The sequence below is a fragment of the Pan troglodytes genome, chromosome 1 (genome assembly GCF_028858775.2).
Source record: "Pan troglodytes isolate AG18354 chromosome 1, NHGRI_mPanTro3-v2.0_pri, whole genome shotgun sequence".
Taxonomy (NCBI): Eukaryota; Metazoa; Chordata; class Mammalia; order Primates; family Hominidae; genus Pan; species Pan troglodytes.
Window position 1 is genome coordinate 36791716 of NC_072398.2, and position 12061 is coordinate 36803776.

The 12061-nt window shown below is 37.6% G+C and overlaps 1 protein-coding gene across 4 annotated transcripts in view; it reads right to left on the reverse strand.

Moving 5' to 3' along the window:
- The window catches only part of PPP2R5A (protein phosphatase 2 regulatory subunit B'alpha), a 72561-nt gene that overhangs the window by 35158 nt on the left and 25342 nt on the right, over positions 1-12061 (reverse strand).

The following is a 12061-nucleotide window of genomic DNA, read 5'->3' on the forward strand; positions in this document are numbered from 1 at the left end:
GATTCAGAGTCACTTTTTTTTTGAGACGGAGTCTCACTCTATTGCCCAGGCTAGAGTGTGGTGGCGCAATCTTGGCTCACTGCAACCCCTGCCTCCCAGGTTCATGCAATTTTCCTGCCTCAGCCTCCCAAGTAGCTGGGATTACAGGCCTGCACCACCACGCCCAGCTGATTTTTGTATTTTTTTTAATAGAGATGAAGTTTCACCATGTTGGCCAGCCTGGCCTCAAACTCCTGACCTCAAATGATCCGCCTGCCTCGGCCTCCCAAAGTGCTGGGATTACAGGTGTGAGCCACCTCACCCTGATTCAGGATCACCTTTTATGGAACTGTTCTTAAGTGGGAATATTTTTATGTATCCTTAAAAAAAAAAAAACATTGAATTTGCAACTATTTTTAATACTAAGTAATATGCTAAACAGTTATCTTTATCCCAGAATTAAAATTCATTCTATTGGGGGTGAAAATGAACCACTAGCCAACATACATGCTACACATAACCAGCAGTCTTATGTTTACTACCTTTTTTTAATCCCAAAATGGCCATTAGTCATTCTAAGCAGAATCTGCTGCTTCTCTGTAAAATCAGTTGTATCTTGAATGGCCCTTTTCTTAAATCTTCTGGGGCTTTTTACCCTTAAAGTTAAAATGGTTATGTGCATTTAATTTTCATTAATAAATGATGTCTGCTAATAATTTATTTCAACTAACAAAAAGATGTCTGCTTGATACTGGTACTTAGTTTGAAAATTAGAAGATGGACACCTCTGCTTATGTATGTACTACACACTAAACGAGATACATGTTGACTATGTGGGCTATAAGAATCCTTCTCAATCCATAGTGTACAGGAAATCCCCATAGTTCTCTCTATCTATTTTCAAAGATATCTATATCCTTAATATATGGCTTTATTTTATAATATATATCTTTATAATTAATATAAATTCCATAATGATGACTTGGTGAAACAGTTGCCATATCTTGAGAGGCTGCATTCTAAAAGAGTTTTAAGATATATTTTAGCCCTTTTTCCCTAACGCTAATAGTAATACAAACTCACACAAGATCCCACTTCAATTATGTGATCACCTTATACCACCAGTCCTATTCTCTCCTTCCTCCCACTACCACCTCCTCAATGTGAATGAAACCAGCCCTCTTATTCTCTGAAGGCCGTGTCTTTGTTCAAAGTCTTTTCCCTACCTGAAATACTTCACTAGATTTCCTCCCCTATCTTTCCATATTCTACTTGCCCTTTAAGAACAAACTTAATCTCACATTCTCCACAAAATTTCCCTTAGGTAGGTCAGGATACAATGATCTCTCCCATCTCTCATGATCTATAGTGTTCACAACTTCAATTACGTATTTGAGTACCCATTATCTTTAGGCCTATATTCAACAGATGTTTCTTTCATCAACCACCAAAAGATTTCAGGCTCCTCAAGGGGAAGGATTATTCACTGAGCAGGGTTTCCTTTTTATTTCTTTTTTATCTAGGGTAGGGTATATAAGGAGTTAATAAATATTTATTTGATGCTTGAAAAAACTCTGAATTTGAAGAATAAGATACTGCACTGAAATACAGTCTACTGAACAAGGAGAAGTTCAAAATTGGTGCTGGATATCAACAGCGACATAAATAATGAATTATTACAACATGGCTATGTTTAAGAATTAATCATGCCAGGTGCGGTGGCTCGCGCTTGTAATCCCAGCACTTTGGGAGGCCGAGGTGGGTGGATCACAAGGTAAGAAGATCAAGACCATCCTGGCTAACATGGTGAAACCCTGTCTCTACTAAAAGTAACAAAAAATTAGCCGGGCATGGTGGCAGGCACCTGTAGTCCCAGCTACTCAGGAGGCTGAGGCAGAAGAATGGCGTGAACCCGGGAGGCAGAGCTTGCAGTGAGCCCAGATTGTGCCACTGCACTCCAGCCTGGGGGACAGAGCAAGAAGACTCTGTCTCAAAAAAAAAAAAAAGAAAAAAATTAATCATAATGACCATTTTTATCAACAATCTACCTTGATGGTAGAATTAAATGGATTGAGATAACAATCATGAAGATGAGTGCATATATTTCAAGGTGAAATACAAATGGAAAGTATGTTTTTCTAACACTACAGGCTAAGTAGCCTGTGGCCAGCAAAAAAGAAGACACAAAATGACTTTCAGGATTGGAAAATACAGTCATGCGCCACATAACAAAGTTTTGTCAACAACAGACTGCATATGTGATGGTGGTCCCATATAAACCTATTTTTACTGTACCTTTTCTTGTTTAGACACACATACACTTCCTTTTGCAAATTGCCTACAGTATTCAGAACAGTAACATGCTGTACAGGTTTGTACACAGCCTAGATGTGTAGTAAACTATACCATTTAAGTTTGTGGAAGTATACTCTATGATGTTCGCACAATGACAAATTTGTCTAATGATGAATTTCTCAGTACATAGCCCCATCGTTAAGCATAATCGTAGTAGGTTTAAGAACATGTTACACATTTTTTTTTTTTTTTTGAGATGGAGTCTTGTTCTGTCGCCCAGGCTGGAGTGCAGTGGTACAGTCTCTGCCCACTGCAAACTCCGCCTCCCAGGTTCAAGAGATTCTCCTGCCTCAGCCTCCCAAGTAGCTGGGATTACAGGCGCTCACCACCACACCCGGCTAATTTTTCTATTTTTAGTAGAGACAGGGTTTCACCATGTTGGTCAGGCTGGTCTCGATCTCCTGACCTCGTGATCCACCCACCTCGGCCTCCCAAAGTGCTGGGATTACAGGTGTTAGCCACCGTGCCCAGCCCCATGTTACACATTTTTTAAAAAAGACTTTCTCTGGGCACCTAACTCCTGGGTCTCCTCTAGAAAGAAATTAATGTTTTTCATAGCTTATCCATTCAGTAATCCATTTCTTAGCCTAAAAGATGCATTTAAATTTGTTTTTGTTTTTTCTCCCCCAGAACTATATCCCAGCATTACATAATGCTTGGGTGGGATAGGTCACATCTGAATTTTCCCAAACATTAGAAGTATTTAGAAGCAGTTAATGTTACAACTCCATTGGCTCTGGGTTAAAACAGAAGTTTCCAATTCTTGATTATTTTTAGGTATTATGATATAGAAATATCTTTTCCTAATAAACCCTTCCCATTAAGTATATAATGTCTATTGAGCAGTCTGCTGTGCTACATATTAAAATACAGTACTACTGCTAACGTTAGTACTTCATTCCAAAGACAATTCTAAGTGTTTTATATGCACTAATTTCACACAATCCTTTGAAGCGAATTCTGAGAGATGATTTCCTGTCTTCAAAAGATAAGAAGCAAGTTGAGAAGGCCAGATACAGAACACAGAAAGTAATGCTATCAGGCAAAATGGAAAAGGTACAACCACAGTATATATTTACCACATATATACTGACTATTCTCCACACAATCTGGAATCAAAAATAATTCAAGAGTGCTTACAAGATTAAATATAAACAGAAAAATTAAAAATGAAATGAGGGCCAGGCGCAGTGGCTCACGCCTGTAATCCCAGCACTTTGGGAGGCTGAGGCGGGCAGATCACGAGGTCAGGAGATCGAGACCATCCTGGCTAACATGGTGAAACACCGTCTCTACTAAAAACACAAAAAAATTAGCCGGGCGTGGTGGCAGGCACCTGCAGTCCCAGCTACTCGGGAGGCTGAGGCAGGAGAATGGTGTGAACCTGGGAGGCGGAGCTTGCAGTGAGCCCAGATCCCACTACTGCACTCCAGCCTGGGCGACAGAGCAAGACTCCATCTCAAAAGAATGAAATAAATAAATAAATAAATAAATAAATAAATAAATAAATAAAATGAGAATTAATTAAATGCAAGAAAGCTTTACAAGATATTTCACTGCTATATTTAAGGGCTTTTGTTTTTACTAAGTTTCTTGGCAGCTAAGGTAAAACAGTTGTGAAGAGTAGGCCATACTGTAAACGGTTAAATGAGAGAAGCGAAGCTGCTGTCATGTACTGCTGGCTGGCCTACTTGTAGGTTCAAGACATGCAACATTTTTATATAGGTCAAAAACATTTTAATAGTAGTTATCCTGTAACAAAAGATGGTAATCATGGTTTTCATTATTTAAAAAATTATGAAATATTTTGCATTTGTAGGTGCTTAATATGTCCCAACTCTGGTACATTTGTGAAAGAGTAACACTGAATTTTCTCGTAAGAAAAAAGAGCAGAAAATATAAATAGGTTGAAAAAAGATCAGCCTGTCTTCTTGCTATATTTTATAAACATGAGTAACAATCTGTAAGAAAAAGAGCACATAGGCTGGACACAGTGGCTCATGCCTGTAATCCCAGCACTTTGGAAGGCTGAGACGGGCGGATCACCTGAGGTCAGGAGTTTGAGACCAGCCTGGCCAACATGGTGAAACCCCACCTCTACTAAAAATACAAAAAAATTAGCCGGGTGTAGTGGCGCACACCTGTAATCCCAGCTACTCGGGAGACTGAGGCAGGAGAATCGCTTGAACCCAGGAGGCAGAGGGTGCAGTGAGCCGAGATCGCGCCATTGCACTCCAGCCTGGGCAACAAGAGCAAAACTCCGTCTCAAAAAAAAAAAAGAAAACAAAAGAAAACAAAAAGAACACATAATAAATCTGTTAAATGTAAAAAGCACAGACAATATCTGCACTGGCCACTTTATTCTTCAGCTTCTCCGTTTTAAGAATTCTTGCAAAAGAAGTCTGTCATAATGATGTTTTAGTCTGGCAATTGGGCTGATGTTGATTATCCATTTGCCATTCTCACTACGGATGATAACGTCCATTCTGATTCCTACGGCGACAACTTGCTCACCTGGCATTCTCCCTGCAAGAGATGCTGATATTTTCTACCAGAATTTCACTTAAAGGTTTAAAAATGAAAACATCTTTAGAAACAAACAAGTTCACAGGAAAAATTCACAACACCTTATAGCACTGCATCATCAGCAACTAGAGTTGTGGCTGACAAGGTACCTTTTGGATCATGCCCTGAGTACTACAACACAGTAGTTTGCCAGTCACTCTGAATTTAATTATTACCAGAGGTCCAAGTTTTTGTTGGGGCAATTTTAACCAGGTTTTCTTGAACTGATGACATATATCTGTTTCAAATGGATGCTGATTTCTTCCAAAATGTATAAATAAATGAGTAAATAAGAGATGAGTATTTAAGGTCCTAGTGACCTCTATTTAAATGAAGAGAATGTCCTACACGTAAATTTATAAGTATACAGTTGATCTGCATTATCCATGGGGACAAGTTCCTGGACTCCCCCAGATACAAAAATCTGAGGATGCTCAAGTCCCTTATGTAAAATGGTCTAGTATTTGCATTAACCTATGCATAGCCTCCTGTATACTTTAAATCATGTCTATATTACTTATACCTAATACAATGTAAATGCTATGTAAACAGTTGTTATATTATTTAAGGAATAATGACCTGAAAAAAAAGTCTGTACATAGTCTGTATAGATTCTTCCTCCCTTCCCTGGAGTATTTTTGATCCAAGGTTGGTTGAATCCACAGATGTGGAACCCACAGATATGGAGGGCCAACTGTATTTTGATCTTCCCAAGTATTAACCAAGGAGCAATTCAGACTACTATCTACTATCATGGTATACCATATTTAACAATTTCAAATGCCTTAAGTCTTTTTGTTGCCTCAAGGAAATTTGACTATGCACTTAATATATGTAATAACCTGCAGTATCAACTTGTAGTCATCTCTTCAGCATCAGAGCTAAGGATTTATTAAAAGCATTCTTCCAAAAATAAAAAATAAAAAAATTTAAAAACAGCATTCTTCTAGAAAATATCACTAAATCCACAATATAAAAAGCTCTGCATGAATATTATGAAAGGTACAACAAACTGCACAATCTAGGAATTACCTTAAAAAAAAAACAGATATGCCTTGCTTTGCTAAATACATAATTAATTTAAATTTGGCTAAAAGATGTGTTTTTAAAGCACATTTTAAACTACTTCAATTTATTATGACTGCCACTTGATCTCACTAAAGATAATTCTCAACACTGTAAAAATCCCTGCATGTCCTCAAGCCAAGGGCCAAGGGTGACTCAAGATAACTCTAGGGAAAGGCACAATTTCATCTTTGGAGGATTATTAACATACCTTTTAAAACTCACAAAAGCCCCGCTAGGTTTTTCCTAAATTCTTACGTCTTTTTCAATACTCAACTTGAAAATATATCTGGCTCACACTTTTTTTTTTAATTTTTTTTTTGAGATTGAGTCTCAGCTCACTGCAACCTCTGCCTCCCAGGTTCAAGCGATTCTCCTGCCTCAGCCTCCCAAGTAGCTGGGACTACAGGCGCCCACCACCACACTCAGCTAATTTTTGTATTTTTAGTAGAGACGAGGTTTCACCATCTTGGCCAGACTGGTCTCGAACTCCTGACCTTGTGATCCGCCTGCCTCGGCCTCCTAAAACGCTGGGATTACAGGCGTAAGCCACTGAACCTGGCTCTGGCTCACACTTTTAAGAAATACTGCTCTAGTATACTGTTTTTCAAAGTGTAGGTTGCACGCCATTGGTGGGCAGTAAGATCAAGTTAGTGGGTCACAATCAAGAGTTAAAAAAAAAAATCAGAGTGTATTGCACGTAAGGATATTATGTCATGGAAGTATGTAAGTTATGAAGTAAAATGTGTTTCTCACTATAGTTTGCAGTGAAAAAGAGTTTGAAAACCACTGCTTTACAGTATGTGAAGTACTTCAGGATCCCACACTACACAGCATGCCCAAGATCATAAAGCAAATTTGTACTGAAGCTGGGATTTAAACCACCTAGAATGTAAGGTGAACAAGTATGAGAATACTGTTTTTGAAATATCAAATGTTCCTTTAAAAGCTGTATTCTAAATCGTTACCCATTAGAGATTCACAGTACATATCAGTTAAAAATGGCAATTTTGTTTATTTTCTCCCCTTCCCTCTAAAATGAGAGTAGACCCCCCACCAAAAAAAAGAGATAAAAACCCACAATAACAGAGAACAGAAAAATAGGCCCTTAGGCAAGAGACTTCAACAAATTTCAGCAAAAACTCAAAGTAGGTAGAGAAGTGGTAACTGGCAAAACTAAGAGGAAGTCAAGTCCTAGAATAAAAAGGGGGAATACAGACAAGGGTCCTACAGAACTTCAGATTAGTTCAAGATTAAGAAATATCTAGTGAAACAGCGGAAAGGATTAAGACATGAACTGAAATGGGGGATTAAATAAAAGTCTGGACTTGCTGAAGAGTCTACCATCCCACTCCAAAAGACAGTCAAGCATTCACGCTTCAGACAAAAGAAAATTAGAAGGTTCTTCCCTAAAGAAACTGAACAGTGCCAGAGGAGGTTCCTACATTCCAGCATGTAACTAGATCCCTAACCAATTACTCTAAACAAAACCAGATAATCAATAAGCCCCAACCAACTCTTACAGTAATTTTTTGTTTATCCATACATATTAATGGAAAATAAAGGATCGCCAGAGACTGCAACATGACATAAAACCAAATACAGAGAAATACATGATCCCAAAGGGATAATTTAGCACATTACTGAAAATTCAGAAGCCCAGGAGAGAAGAATAAAAGCTTTCAGATTAAAAAAAAAAAAAGTCACCCACAAAGGAATCAGAGGTTAAATATCCATGGAATTTCTTATCAGCAGAAGTCATGCCAGAAGATAATGGGGCTATCCTATTAGAATTCTAATGCCAGTCTAGAACTCTGTAACTAGTCAACTATCAATTAAGTACAGAGGTTCAGGAAGAGCATTTTTAGACATGTTCTGGATTAGGCTTTGGCTTAAGGAAATGTTATGGCTGTTTGATCTTCTATTCAGACCACTCAAACTTTCTCCAAATCAACAATAAGGCTGTTTTGCTTTCCTATCATTCATGCGGTCACTGGAGTAGCACTTTTAATGTCCTTCAAGAGCTTTTCCTTTGCATTCACAACTTGGCTGTTTGGTACAAGAGGCCTAGCTTTTGGCCAATCACAGATTTCAACATGCCTTCCTCACTAAGCTTAATCATTTCTAGCTTCTGATTTAAAGTGAGGTGTGAGACTCTTCCTTTCACTTCAACACTTAGCAGCCATTGCAGAGGTATTTAATTGGCCTAATCTCAATTTTGTTGTGTCTCAGGGAGGCCCAAGGAGAGGAAGAAAGACCAGGAAATGGCCAGTTGGTGGAGCCATCAGAACACAAACAACACCTACTGATTAAGTGTGACATCTTATATGGCTATGGTTCATGATGCCCCAAAACAATTACAATAGTAACATTAAAGATCACTAATTGGAGGCGATCATAACAGATATATATTGCGAGAATCTCCAAAATGTGACACAGAGACACAAAGCGAGCACATGCTATTGGAAAAATGGGACCAACAGACTTGCTCAATGCAGGTTTGCCAAAAACCTTCCATTTGTTTTAAAAAAAATAAAACACACAATATCTGGGAAATGCAATACAGTGAAGCACAATACAATGAGATGTACTTGTATGTATACGTCATATTTACATAAAATTAAAATATCAGAGAAATAATAAAATCTACATAGTTGAGTATATAGCCTGGCTTATTTCAATGACTCATTCAATATTAGCAAACTTTGTGAGAATTTTTCGAAGTAAATTAGAATCTTTAGGAAAATGTTGCAAAGAAGTTTTACATTATGTTCTTCAATGTCGATTTATGAAACCTACTTAGGAAGACTGTACAACTAAATTAAGAGGTCTTTAAGACAAGTTTGGGTGTTATAACTCTGTGTAATAGATATCTGACTACAGAAATGTCATGGAAAATGAAACCTCATTCTCAACCACACAGGGATGTTAGTACACCTTCAATAGACAGTAAGTCCAGTTTCCCAAGAAGTATAGTGTTCATGATGAATTTTCAATGTCTGAGTCTATTCCTCTGCCTTACAAACTCAGGTATGTTTTTAAAAATCATACATAATACAAATACAAATTCTCCAAGCTCATAAGACAGTAATAAATACTAATTTATTAATTCAGGATGAGAAACTATTCCCCATATACTATATTAGAATATCCTGATTATGTATTCCCATAGGAAAAGTTATAAAACAAGCCAAATCATAACATAAGCATAGTGATGCCTGGGGTATTCATTTTCTATTCTTAGTAACAAATTATCCCAAAATTCTGTGGCTTAAAACAATTATTAGGCTGGGCGTGGTGGCTTATACCTGTAATCCCAACACTTTGGGAGGCTGAGGCAGGAGAACTGCTTGAGCCCAGGAGTTGAAGACCAACTTGGGCAACACAGCAAGAACTTGTCTCTACGAAAAATTTAAAATTTAGCTACACTTGGCTGGGCACAGTGGCTCATGCCTGTAATCCCAACACTTCGGGAGGCTGAGGTGGGCGGATCACTTCAAGTCAGGAGTTGAGACCAACCTGGCCAATATGGTGAAACCCCATCTCTACTAAAATACAAAAAAAAAAATTAGCCAGGCATGGTGGCACGTGCCTGTAGTCCCAGCTATTCAGGAGACTGAGGCAGGATAATCGCTTGAACCTGGGAAGTGGAGTTTGCAGTGAGCTGAGACTTGAGCCACTGCACTTCACCCTGGGCATCACAGCGAGACACCATCTCAAAAAAAAAAAAAAATAGGCTTGGTGGCACACACCTGTAGTTCCAGCTACTTGGAGGCTGAAGTGGGAGGATCGCTTGAGGCCAGAGGGTTGAGGCTGCAATAAGCTGTGATCATGCACTCCAGCCTGGACAACAGTACTGGAGTTTAAGATGGGTTTCTTAAGAACCCATCTTAAAAAAAAAAAAAAACTACCTTTCTCAATTTCTTTGTGTCAGGGATTCAGAAAGGATAGAACAGGGATAGCTTATCTCTGCTCCATGATGTCTAAGGCCTCAGCTAAAGGACTAGAAAACTAGAGGATGGAATTCTGAGAAGGCTAAATAACTCTTATGTCTGGTAGTTGCTGGCTTTTGGCTGACAGACTAGCTGGGGCTAGTACCAGAACCTCCAACATATAGCCTCTCCATGCGGTCTGAGCTCCCTCATAATATGGTAACTGTGTTCCAAGGGCAATGAATCTGAGAAGTCTAACGAAAAACAAGCAAAGCTCTTATGAATATAATTATAAAACATTCTTGAAATGTATGAAAGAGATAAATAAATGGAGATATATTATATTCATGGATGAGAAGAATCAATGTTTTCCCCCAATGAATCTATACAAGGAATACAATTCAGATTAAATTCTCAATAGGGTATTTTGGTGGAACCATTAGAGTTGTTCTTAAAAATGCGTCTGGAAAATAAAGTGCCAAGAATAGCCAAGATGATTTTTAAGATGAAGAAGGGAAGAGTCATCTTACCACATTTAGTAATTAAAACCACATGGTGTTGTGCAGGAATTCACAGACCACTGAGGAAAAAAAAATAAGGCACTTAGAAACATGCCAGTGTACACATACAAAAGGTTAGTATATAATACGGTTGGTGTTTTTTTTTTTTAAAGTCAGTAGGAAATATTTAAAATTCAATAAATTATTCCAGCTACTCATATGAAAAAAATTAAAATTAGATCCTTCCTTCACACACACAAATTAGTTCCGAAAGAACTAAAAAATTAAATGTGGACAAGAAATTGGTATACAGAATGTACAAAAGAACACCTACAAATCATTAAGAAAAAAACCCAAAATCTATAGGAAAAAAAGGTCACATGAAACATAAATGACCGATAAGTATATGAAAAGATATTCAACCACACTGGTAACCAAAAAAATGTAAGTATGTATAAACAGTATACATGAATTTATACATGAAATGTCATACATCACTTTATACCTATTGGGTAAGAATGACAAAAAGTGTGGGCAAGACTTCTTCCAGAAGACTATCCTTTCCACTGTAAACTACTAAAAGCTGAACAAAATATATAAAACAATTGTTTTCAGATGCTAGAAAACAGGCAGTACAGGACTGTGATCGCTGTGGGAAGGAAAACAAAGCCCCACAATCGCACCAGCTCCCTATCTGCTAGGGCTCTCCAGAGAGAGAAAGCACAGGAAAAAGAAACCCTAAAAGAACAACAGATTTAATGAGCAAAATAAAGACTAGAGATAGGGCTACTGAGGTGGCTAGGATTTGCATAGGAAAGTACTAAACAGAAGGCAACTATACAGAGAAGGAACTTTCTATTTTCTCTATTTATGTTGAAGTGATAATTTTTATTTTATTCTATTTATGTAACAAATCATTTTTTTAATGTAAAACCAGCCTTGCATTCCTGGCATAAATCCCACATGATCAAAATATCTCATTCTATTTATATATTTCAAATTCAATTTGTTAATATTTTGTATACAACTTTAAAAAAATCTATGTTCATAAGGGATATTGGTCTATAATTTTCTTGTAATTTTCCTGTTGGGGTTTTAAATTAGGAATCAGTCAAAGAGACACAAAACTATTCAGATTTTTGTTTCTTCTTGTGTCAGTTTCAGAAAGCTGTTTATTTCAAGGAATTCTCCCATCTCCTCTTAGGTTTTCAGATTTATTGGCATGATTATGTACCTGAAAGCTATGAAATCCTAAATAAGGCTAAGATACTAATTATTACTACAAAAAAAGCTAAAATTCTAGTCCAGAGGGAGATCAACTTCTGACAAGACAAGGTGAGAAGTTCCACAGACCTACTCACCAGGGAAACTGATAGAAGTTATGTTTAAAACAGCCATTTTTATAGCCTCTGAAATGGTCCTAAGGGCAAACAGCAAAAAAATATCTATTCAGGAATATCTATGAAAATTCAGTTAGAATACCAAGAGCTAGTGGTACAGTCATGCATCACTTAAAATGACAGAAATACATTCTGAGAATGCATCCTCAGGCAGTTTCATCATTGTGTGAATATCATAGAATGTATTACACAAACTTAGATGGCACAGCCTACTACACGCCTAGGCTATATGGTAGAGCCTACTGCTCCTAGGCTACAAAACTGT